This window comes from Cupressus sempervirens, chromosome 3 (genome assembly GCF_028749045.1).
Source record: "Cupressus sempervirens isolate cs-2001-9-10 chromosome 3, ASM2874904v1, whole genome shotgun sequence".
NCBI lineage: Eukaryota > Viridiplantae > Streptophyta > Pinopsida > Cupressales > Cupressaceae > Cupressus > Cupressus sempervirens.
In genome coordinates, this window is record NC_143120.1 from 850,171,254 (window position 1) to 850,183,463 (window position 12,210).

General features: G+C 33.6%; 2 non-coding genes across 2 annotated transcripts; one reads left to right on the top strand and one right to left on the bottom strand.

The window, feature by feature from the left end:
- Window positions 1–1,837: 1,837 nt before the first annotated feature.
- On the bottom strand, window positions 1,838–1,909 carry TRNAP-UGG (transfer RNA proline (anticodon UGG)). Its single transcript has one exon. It is a non-coding gene; the product is annotated as a tRNA-Pro (tRNA).
- A 130-nt stretch (window positions 1,910–2,039) lies between these two features.
- On the top strand, window positions 2,040–2,112 carry TRNAK-CUU (transfer RNA lysine (anticodon CUU)). The gene has a single exon. It is a non-coding gene; the product is annotated as a tRNA-Lys (tRNA).
- The last annotated feature ends 10,098 nt before the right edge of the window (window positions 2,113–12,210 follow it).

Below are 12,210 nucleotides of genomic sequence, written 5' to 3' on the forward strand. Positions count from 1 at the left end.
CATGCTTAACTACGAAGTTTCCTCCATGGTTAAACTCAAAGCTTGCAATCCCATTTGCAAAACCTTCACCAAGTATTGTGCCTTATGTACCATTCATTAGAAAGCTCCTTAAGCTCATCAATTGATAAGTGGGAGATAATTTCCACAAGTCAAATTGTGATATTGCTATCAGGATTTAACTGTGTGATTTTGAATCAAACTCATTAACCCATGTTTCATGAGTAGTAATTCAACATGAATCCATCTCTCATGAGAATAAATGGAACACTTAGCACTCACTGGATCTAGGTGATGCTCACAAGGGTGAAGCACTGGAACTTCCCAAGAGGTCACCCATCCCAATACTACTTCAGCCTGAGCATGCTTAACTACAGAGTTTCCTTTATGGTTAAACTCAAAGCTTGTAAACCCATTTGCAAAACTTTCACCAAGTGTTGTGCCTTATGTACCATTCATTATAAAGCCCCTTAAGCTCATCAATTGATAAGTAGGGGATAATTTCCACAACAAGTCAAATTGTGATATTGCTATCAGGATTTAACTGTGTGATTTTGAGTCAAACTCATTGACCCATGTTTCATGAGTAGTGATTCAACATGAATCCATCTCTCATGAGAATAAATGGAACACTTAGCACTCATTCGATCTAGGTGATGCTCACAGAGGTGAAGCACCAGGACTTCCCAGGAGGTCACCCATCCCAGTACTACTCTAGCTTGAGTGTGCTTAACTACGAAGTTTCCTCCATAGTTAAACTCAAAGCTTGCAACCCCATTTGCAAAACCTTCACAAAGTGTTGTGCCTTATGTACCATTCATTAGAAAGCCCCTTAAGCTCATCAATGGATAAGTAGGAGATAATTTCCACAATAGGATTTAACTGTGTGATTTTGAGTCAAACTCATTGACCCATGTTTCATGAGTAGTGTTTCAGCATAAATCCATCGCTTATGAGAATAAATGGAACACTTAGCACTCTAAGGGGCTTTCTAACGAACAGTACATGAGGTACAATGCTTGGTGAAGGTTTTGCAAATGGGGTTGCAAGCTTTGAGTTTAACCGTGGAGGAAACTCCATAGTTAAGCGCGCTCAGGGTGGAGTAGTACTGGGATAGGGTGACCTCCCAGGAAGTCCTGATGCTTCACCCTTGTAAGCATCACCTAGATCCAATGAGTGCTAAGTGTTCCATTTATTCTCATTAGAGATTGATTCATGTTGAATCATTACTCATGAAACATGGGTCAATGAGTTTGATTCAAAATTACACACTTAAATTCTGATAGCAATATCACAATTTGACTTGCTGTGAAAATTATCCCCTACTTATCAGTCCGTGTACTTGTTATACAGTTGCATTTTAAACTCCCTCGTTTTTTCTTGATGTGCAATAGTAAAAATTCACCTCCGTCAAAAAGAAAATAAAGATGGGGGCTCAGCTGCACAAATGATGTAGAATTCAGCGGTGCCGATGGTGGCATTTCCGAGCAGAGCGTCAAGTCAGAAGCCAAGCACATTATCGGCATGAGAGACTGCTAAAATAAATGCAGTGCCACATTGGCAAACCAAAACCAGTTTTCCGATGACTAAGGCAGACTACCCTTATCTGGCGTCCACTAAACATCCTCTGAGCATGTGCACATAATTTTATAAATATATTCTTAGTTACATGTTGTAAGTTGATGATTTAAAAATATGACTTTAAATTTGTTTCAATACAAATCTACGTGAAAAATAATACATAATAGTAGATTTATTTGAATCAAGATGAATACAAATACATAACAGTAGATTTATTATGTATACAAAATATTTGATTGCATAACATAAAACGAAATTGGGGGCGTTGCGAGAATCGAACTCGCGACCTCTCGCACCCAAAGCGAGAATCATACCACTAGACCAAACGCCCGCTACGTTGAAAATTGAAATCAAAATAAAATTTGTACAGCGAGACAGCATTTTGCAGCCCATTACGCGTCTTGTTGTTTGGAAGGCTAATTTACCTCTGCAGTACCACCGTTAAAGAATAAACGAATATAGCCCGTCTAGCTCAGTTGGTAGAGCGCAAGGCTCTTAACCTTGTGGTCGTGGGTTCGAGCCCCACGGTGGGCGTATTATGAAGGTTTTTACTTTACTTAATTGGTAAGACTTTTAGTAATTCTGTATACGATTCCGTAAGATTGAATTGAGGCTATAAATAGTCTGAGCAGAGGGAAAAAAACTGAATGCATTTGGAGAAGAACACGAAAAAGGAAGGAACTATTTTTTAAATTGTTTTTCTTTCAAGTTTTATGTATGATAACAGTAATATGGAAATAGAAAACATTTAATTATGTTACTGATAATGTGCATTGTGCACATACCTTATTTTCATGAGAATCTTGTGATATGATCTACACTACCAAATCTGAACATTCTAAATTATCCTGGATCGTTGTTGTTGCAATGAGCAGAAGCCATGTGGAAATAGTGTGGTAGACATGTATGCAACATAATACATGTGGAAGCACAGACAAGGGACGTTAACTGTTTGATCAAATGCCTCATTTTTTCCCGAATGCCTGTGTATAGTAATTAATTAATCATTTATAAATTAACCTGGTAGGCATGTATGCATAATGTGGAAGTGTTAAAGGAATTTTAAAGAGAGGTGGAGAAAATAACATTCATTCTATCTTTTCTTAACAATTACTAATTAGTATTTTTGAAATGCAAATGTTACTTTTACTAATCGCTTGGTAAATATATTTGTCAATTGATCTTTTGATTTGCAATATTGTACATTGATTTCTACATTGCTAACCAACTCTTTGATGAAGTAGTAGTAACATGTGTTGATGTGCTTTCTTTTTTGAAGAAAATTTTGATTTTTGGAAAGTGTTGTTGATGAGTTCTCATAAAATATAGTGATCGGTTCCTACTTCATTCCTGGGTCATATCCCTCATTAATTTCTTCATCCATGGTGCTTGGTAAGTTGTTGTAGCTTCTACGTACTCTTCTTTTGCATATGAAATGGTGACTATGGGTTGTTCCTTGGATGCCCATGAGACTATATATTTAACCAAACAAAATGCATGACTTGACGTGCTACTTTTGTCATCAACACTTCCAAAATTTACTAGTGCACCTTCATTAGTTTTACTCAATTTAGTACCTGGAACAATAGGAGTTCTAAATGCCTTACCATTATTCATTCTGAATTTTTTCAATACATCCTATGCATACTTCCTCTGGGTAATGAAGTTACCGTGTTACAATTGTTCAATTTCTAGACAAAGAAAATACTTCATGTTATAGGTCACCCACACTAATTGATCCCATGTTCTTCAAAAATTCTGAGTATTTAGGTGCTTAAGATAGGGTGTAATTTTTGGCATTAACAGGACCTCAAAAGATGACTCATCTATGTCTATCTATATCTAGACCCATTCCTCATATCTGTTGGCCAATCAAAACTAAGGATATTGTATGTCACTTTTCTGTAAGAGTTGTATTTTACTGCACACTAAGTAACCTCTTCCTCAAAATTTTCATATTATAACCATGAGCTAATAATTTTCCCCATGCAGTCCTCCAAATATTCTAAATCAAGATTATGGCATATTTGATCAATTGTTTCAATAATATTTTCTATTGCCTTACTTTGCCACCTTTGGAATTGCTTTACATTTTTATCTCCATCCAATATAAGTGGAAACATTGTATTTTTAGCCCATCAAAACCAATTTGTAGTTCAACCATTTTGGCCTCAATATACTTGGGAAATACTGTAAATTTAGTTAGAGATTTTACTAACCTTGAAGTGGGCATAACCTTGGTTGAACTTGTGTTTTGTAGTGCCTGCCCCTAGTTCGCATTTTGCTTTCATTGCCAAACTCTTTTAGGCCAGTTTTATGCTTGATGTTTAGTAGCATTGCTTATAGATTTTCAGATATTGTTTCAGATTTAGTTGATTATATGATGAGATTACTTGGTACTCTACATTTCATGTATGCGTGATGATTATTCACTAATTTTAGTTATTGATGATGTTTAAGTTAGATGGATTATAATATGTGTTTCTTATGGATACTTACCTCATACTGCATGTGTATGGTGTGTGTGTTTGTTTTCTTTATGTATGGCATTTCTAATGTGGTTGAGGAAGGGAGTCGTAGTCACCTGCTAGTCGGGATCTACATGATGCACCACTTCCTGTCATTGCTTGTTTAGCTTAGAATATTGTGTCTATACATGCATGGATTTTATGCAGGTTGCAGGTACCAGGTATCGACTTCCCTGAATTGCCAAGATGAGCGTACCCTATCGCATTATCTCAATGGTAAGAGAGGGGAGATAAATTCTTAAGTCCAAATCCCAACCAGTTAAGCCATTTGTCCTAATTGAAAATTAGAACGAGTATCTGAGTCAAGTACCCTCTGAATGCATCGAATGACATTAATTCATGATTATAACCCCTTTGTTTGATTTTGTATGTGTTCTTCTATGATGGGTTCTCGTATGTTGTTTATGAGTCCTTAATGATTTTCTATTAATTAAGTCTAATTTAAAAAGATTAAATTAATGATTTAGTTTAAAGGGAAATTAATATGATATCTTTAATATTTAATTAATTGAGAAATTAATTAAATAAAGAGAATTAAATTTGGAGATTAAAGTTTTAAGTATAAATTTAGAACGTGATAATATTTAGTTAATTTAATAATAATATATTTAGAGTTCATTTTTAAATAAATGCTAAATATTATTATTATTTGAGTTAATAAATATTTTATCAATTAAGTTTCAAAAATAATTTAAAAAGTGAAAATATAATTATTTAATAAAAGATTTTAGATTGCATTAAGTGGGTGCATGAGATTAATTTATTAAATTATTTAAAGGAGAAGCCAAGTGAAAATTTAATAAATTTATTTAATAATTCTTCTAATGTGCGTGAAAGAGATTAATGCAAGATAAAGCAAAGATTAATAAAAAAGTTAATATTGAGTTAAGGGTTGTGAGGAAGGAGTTCTCCTGGGTGAACGCACAATTAGTGCCCTGATTTGAGGAGAAAACTCCTTATCACAATTTTGAGGTTCATTTTTGAGGGACACGAATTTTGGAGACGAATTTTGAAAGCAAATTTCAGAAGGAGAATTCTGAAAAAAAATTTAGAGAAAGGTTCTTGAAGAGGAGTGATTAATTCTCTCACAGTTCTCGAGGGTTGCGTATTAGCATCAGGCTTAGGTAGGGTCTTGTGTTTTGATCACTGATTAATTATGCAATTATCCTTTCCTATATTCTTCGTGCCTGTGGATTGTAAATCTGAATTTTTTGTAATGAAAGCTTAAATATTTCAATATTGAAAATTATTAAATGCTTGTCAATATATTCGGCACATGTAGAGATTATAAAAGTAATCAGGAATCCTCATTTGCTAGATTAAAGAAATCAGGATTTAATCGGGAAGGGTTGAATTTGAAATTAAAAATGAAAATTATAGATTGAAAATTCGGATGGTTAATAATAGTTTCTCTATTAGACTAATGTTTGAAAAAAATTTAAATAAAATATCATTATACAATTTGAAAATTAAATTGTTTTAAGTTTTAATAAACAATAAATAAAATTATAAAACCAGTATTTAATTTTTAATTAAACAAACAAAATTTTAAAAAGATATAAACTAACAAATAAATGTGATTTCAAATTTATAAATGGGGAGGGGTTTGACCCACCCCCCCGATGTACTTGGTCGGCGATGGATTGTTCGCAAGCCTGTACTACACAGTGTACCTGCATTTGAAAAAGTCACACGACTTTTTAAAGCCCGTGGCGTCCTTAGAAAAGGCTACAAGGCTTGGTCGGCGGGCCCTAAACGTATGCAATGTTTCGTTCTAATTTTATTTTATTATATTTAATAAAGTTATATTATATTAGATATATTAAATTTTAATTTGTTAATATCGATTTTAATAATTGTTAATTTAATTAATATTAATGAAATTTAATATAGCTTATTTTTAAGTTAGTTATTAATAAATTTTATTAAATAGTTTTGTTAATTATGAAGTAATTAATAATTAATAAAATATTAATATAGTTGTAGATTATAATTAAATTTATTAATAGATTGGCAACTGTCCTTTGAGATGGTGCAAGAATTTGATGATCTTGTTGCTCAGGATTGAGCTCCTTGTTGAGCTCTCCTTGTTGTATTCCTTTCTGTCTTAATAAATTTTTACCCCTCTTTTTGCAAAAAAAAAAATATAATGATTAATTTAATTTTAATTATCTAGTTATTTTATAAATAACGAATAATTAGCTTTATTAAATTTGATTTTATTGAAAGGGGGTAATTTTGTATTTTATCTGAACATAGAAATAGGTTAATTAAAAAGGGGTAATTGCAAAAACTTATTACTTGAAACATATATGAAAATTGGAAAACATAGGCCTTATTGTTTAACTCAAAACTTTATGGTTTCCCAAATCAAACTCAACTGCGAGACTATGATGTTTTATGTACTATTTATGCTTTGGGAGTTTTGGGCTTGTTTAGACGTTGACTAGTTAGGTTGTTACCAGAAGCTCGAGGATTATGTGGTTGTGTTGTCATGTTGATTTGATCTTGATCTTTTTTACCCAACCATGGTAATGTGATGGTTTTCTCTATGATATGGTTGTATTTACTACTTGTTATTGTTTCCAATCTTCTTGTGTGAAGCTGAGGAGTATGGATATGAGATACCCGACTTAACCATTTTTGAGTCATTGATCAGTTATATTTGATTTTTTTCCACTTTCTTTGAGAGGACTGAGATGTTTTGGATGATTTGTTCTTGATGATGTCATGTTGTGACATGTTTAACTTGACCATTTTGGAGTCTTCGATCAGTATTATTTTGGGATGTTTTATGGTTGTTCGTTGGAGAACCAATGGATATTGTGATTTATCAATTGATGCTATTCAGTTTCTCATGGAGAACTGATGTGATTATTGTGGATTATACTTATAATACTTTCCAATCACTTGTATAGGACTGAGGTGATTTTTCTATGATTTTTGATAGATGAGCTTAGGGTAGGTAATCTATATGTAGTGTCGGGAAGTGGCTTGCAATGGGGGTCGGGCCCTAAGTGGCTACTAGGGTAACTCATTGTAAGTTGTTTTTAATAAGTGATAACATTTACACTAAATGAGAGTAAAATGAACCAAATAAGATTAATTGTATATTCTCACCCATGCCTCAAGTGCTAGTACAAACTAGGATGGGAGTAGAGAGAACGCTTGGTTACGACCTTGCATTCCGTAGTATGCCTTGTCAGTATGAGAGGATACTATTGGTTGCAGGGATCACTAAGGACCTAGGATTCCTAAGGGATTTCTCAAGTAACTCTGAACGTGATTTTTGCGATGACACTTGCTTTCTTATATAGTAGATTCCTACATGTCTTTGTGTGCCTCTGGGTCTAGATTTTGATCTACATGTTGGAACCTTTGAGTTAGTATACTTTAAGAATTTCTTGGACTTAGAGAGTATTTTTTTTATGTGAGTTGATATCCTATTTGGGATTTGATACTATCTCCTCAACGTGGTGGGAGTGGGCCATTTAGGTTCCACGCGGTCGGGTGGTAGTGCTTTTTCACTCTTACCATTGAGACCCGTCCGTAGTCACCATGGCTGGAGCATTCCTTATTTGCATTAACTTTCATTCTTTCTATGTATCATTGATGGATGGATATACTTTATGATGTAAATTATATCCTTATTGATGTATGGATGTATCATGTATGGTGGATGATTTCATTTATTTTATTGTACGTATCATGGATCCGAAGAGGATTATGTATTTCTATTTTTACATATGTATATTCTTTTAAGCCTTTCATACCCTGTGACATGTACAGTGGATGAATGAGCATTCCGAATTAATTTTTCAAGAGGCATTCGGAACAAATGTATATTAAAAGGACTTTGAACTTTATAATTATTCTTTCATGTGGATGTGGTAGTTGTTAGACTTAGAATTAATTAAATTTAAATGTGACTCAACGTCTTGGGATCCTTAAGGAATGTAACCTGTTATGTATGTTTACAATTGATTGTATGTTATTGCTTCTGCTACTATGTGTTTGATGTGTATGATCTATCTTTTTTGTTTTAAAAAAAAAATGTTTAGAAAACTTAGTAAAACTTTACGTTAATTCTTTTGGATCCCTTGGTGGGGCGTTACATGTTTGAGGATATACTAATCATTTTGGTGTATCACCATTTTGTCTATTCATTTCTTAATCATTAGTCATTCTCATCCCTTTTCTTCACAAGTTTTTTTAATAGTTCTCAGTTAATAACCATAGAAAAAAAAATAGGAACCAACCTAGAATTTAGAGGTTCGGTCAAGTTATAGGTCACCCACACCTTTGATTGATCCCACTTTCTTCAAAAATTTTGAGTATTTAGGTGCTTGAGATAGGGTGCAATTTCTAGAGTTAACATGACCTCAAAAGATGACTCATCTATGACAATGTATATCTAGACCCACTCCTCATATTGTGCATTTGTTGGCCAATCAAAACCAAGGCTCTTATATGTCACTTTTTTGTAAGAGTTGTATTTTACTGCACACTAAGTAACTTCTTTCTCAAATTTTTCATAGTACAACCATGAGCTAATAATTTTCCGCATGCAATCCTCGAAATATTCTAAATCAAAATTATGGCATATTCAATCGACTCCTTCAATAATATTTTCTATTGCCTTACTTTGCGACCTTTGAAATTGCTTTACATTTTTATCTCCATCTAGTATAGATGGAAACATTGTATTGTTTAGCCCATCAAAATCATTTTGTAGTTCAACCATTCTTGCCTCAATATGCTTGGGCAATACTGTAAATTTAGTTAGATATTTTACTAACCTTGAAGTGGGCATTACCTTAGTTGATCTTTGTTCATTAAACCTAGCAGCCAACTGAATAGCCTTCATTTTTTCAACTCTCTGAACCCATTTTTCACATGTAGGTCTGACAATTAATTTAACCTCATCAAACTTACTTATAGCTTGATGTAATTAAAAAAAACCTTCATAGGCTGCAAACAACCTAGCATTTACCTTTTCATGTAAATAAAAAATATTGATTGGACAATACCTACTTTATCTTTTTCAAAATTTACTCTGCTCTTCTCAGCCTACCTTTTTAATTAAGAAATATTTTTATGCACTGACTCTATGGATTCACTACCATTGATAATTTTTTGCAATGGCAAGGTATCCATATTATATACTACATGAATTATCCTCAATTATCTAGGAGAAACTACCAAATTTATGCCTTTAGGTTTGGCAACTTCAAACTCTACTACCCTCTCTCTTTGTATTTATTCTCATATTCCTGGTAGATATGTCTACACCTTAAAGTCAAATCATTATAATCCCTTTTACCTTATATGTTGCACCATGAACATAGTTAGTATTTTTTACCATTTCAACAATAGCCTCACCAATATCATAATCCCCAACCCTTTGCAAAATAACATTTCCTCGGATGTCAATATCCTTATCTACAATTTCCCTTGGTCTACTAGAAGGGTTACAAGACCATATGGGAAAAGTGGCATAATCTTAGCTATAGTACATTCACATCATTATCTTTCCAACTTGTTCAAACCTAGGTCTATGCAACTTTATGCTCTTTCTTATGGAATCAAAGGCCATAGTATCCACTAGGTCAAGGCTAGGTAGAATTAAACCCCCTTCCCTTTGCTCTAATTTTCTTCCTTCTTCTGCAGTAAGAGCCTAGAACCTCTGATTCAATTCATCTATTACTTCATTCATAGAAGTATCCTTTGCAACATCAAGCTTCTATTTTTTTCTCTCTTCAAATTTTTTTTGGTATTAGTGGTTGTGTTATTGCCACAAGAATTTTTGAAAAGGAAAGTTTTGAAAAAAAAATCATCATCGAAAAATTCATGACATGCCTCCATTTTTAGATCCCTAAGAAACATACATTTATCTCCTAACTAGTTAACTCTAATGTTTGAGCAATAGGAATAGGAGGAATTCCCTCCATCATCATGTTATTAGGGTAAACAATCACATCCTCTTCTTCATATTCATCTTCTTAATATGGAACTAATTTTAACTTTGTGACAGCCCTATCCTTTTCATCCTTCTCTCCTTTTTCATCAAAAGGTATCACATCCACCTCTTTTGGATATATTTTATCCTCTAGAATCATCTCATGGTGCTACCTTGTGGGTGATGGAATAGGTGGAGGAGGTGGAGAAGGAGGAGAATGAACTCTTCTTGGTGGATCAACTGCCTCTTGCCCTTTAAATGTCACATTAGCCAAAGCTTTTCACCTAGGGGCCTCTTTTTGATACACCATTAATTATTTTCCTTCTCTTCTTCTCTTAGCTTCCACAGTCTCCTCTAGTTTACATCTTCCTTGGGCACTTTATGTCCAATTTTACCCTTATGGGCTACCCTATCATTAATTTTCTCAAGGAGATCAAGACCTTTGTAGATTCAATAAACACAACTCTAGCACTTTTGGACTTTCCAAGCTTCTCATTTAATGTAAGATATATTTCAACAAAATTATCAACACGTGTTCTCAGTTTTAGTGACATGGCTTCTATAGAACTAAGTAGATCACATCTTTGGTCAAATTTGTGTATGTCAACCATCATATGTTTGTATGTGAACCACTTTCTTCTCTATTCAGCTTGTATTTTGAAATTGAATTCATTTCTAATTACATCCTCAGGGAAATTGAAAGTATGTGACCCTCATGATGATAATTTCACCCTTTACATCAATGCCTCATAGAAACCTTCTACATTACTTAATCTGGACACACCAAGCCCCCATCTTATAGGGTTTCAACACTTCACCAATCCCTTTCCACCCTCCTCTTGTCATATGAAAATGATGAAAAGAAGTCACTTCTAGAAACAAATTACCTTTCCCCCTCTTAGGTGGAAGATCTTTATCCTCCAATTCCCCTAATTGCATTATCTCTAAAAATCCCATTCTTAAAGTGATATGGAAAGGCGTTACAAGAGGAACACCTAGGAAACCATAAAGTCTAAACACAACATTACATGGGTAAGGGATGATATCCCCCCAATGGTGGGAGATAGGGGGGAAGCATCTCCACTCAATTGGTTTTAAGAAGTTAACTAGAGGAGATGAAAGTCTCTCTAAAATTGTTACTAGATTCTTCCTCATTGCACTAGAAATTTGGTCATCAAATAAAATAAAACTTGGTTTTTCCCAATCAAGGGACATGACAATAGAACATAATTAAACTAGTACTGTCTCACCTCACTCCTCAAGATTCAAAGTCATAGATTCTCTAAAATATGTCATATTTTTGTATAGGATCATATGCATAAGAAAGGAAAACCATTTAAACCTTAGGGCATCCCCATCATGCAACAATGTTAATCCCTTATTTATTTTCTCTTCCAAATATGTATCATAATTATAAATTGTAACATGTCCTGGGTTCTAGATTTAAAGACACATCCACAAAGTTTACCTGATAAAATATCTATTGCTAGATAATCCAAGGACTTGACACAAAGAAGTGTGTGTATCTTTAATTTATTTTTCATAGTTCTTCACTTCAAATACCCCCTCCCCTAGATCCTTCACAGTGATCTTTATACTATCCACAATCTTCAAATGTGCATCAAACATCCTTTCCAAAACCTTTAAAGAAGTATATTTAAAAGAGTTCTCAAACCTCTTAAAATCAATATATTTCATGGTTGCAGAAATTTAATTCAAACCAACAGTAACCTTAATCTCAATGGAAGCGATCTTTACCAAAGTCTCACATTCTAAATATTTTATCTCCTTAGTAATTGGTCATACCTACTTGCTACCGTAAGCAATAGGTCAAAGTCTAAGAACATTGTCAAGGACCACCAATTTACACAAGTCATATTGCAATGCATTCTAGAAAGAATTTCCCATGTTCCATTGAATGAACCCCAATTCAAATCTGTCAAGCTCCAAGAATTAAAAACAAATACAATTGATGCATCAATTTTTCTTTAAATCACATCTGTCAATCACTGGAAATTGCGAAGTGTACAAAAAGAGCTCATACATTTAAGAGAACATTCACTTATGTGCATTTTAGTTCAATTTTTAATCGCTTCCATTGATCTTTATTTACTTCATCATCTCAGCTGACAATCCTTCTTATCA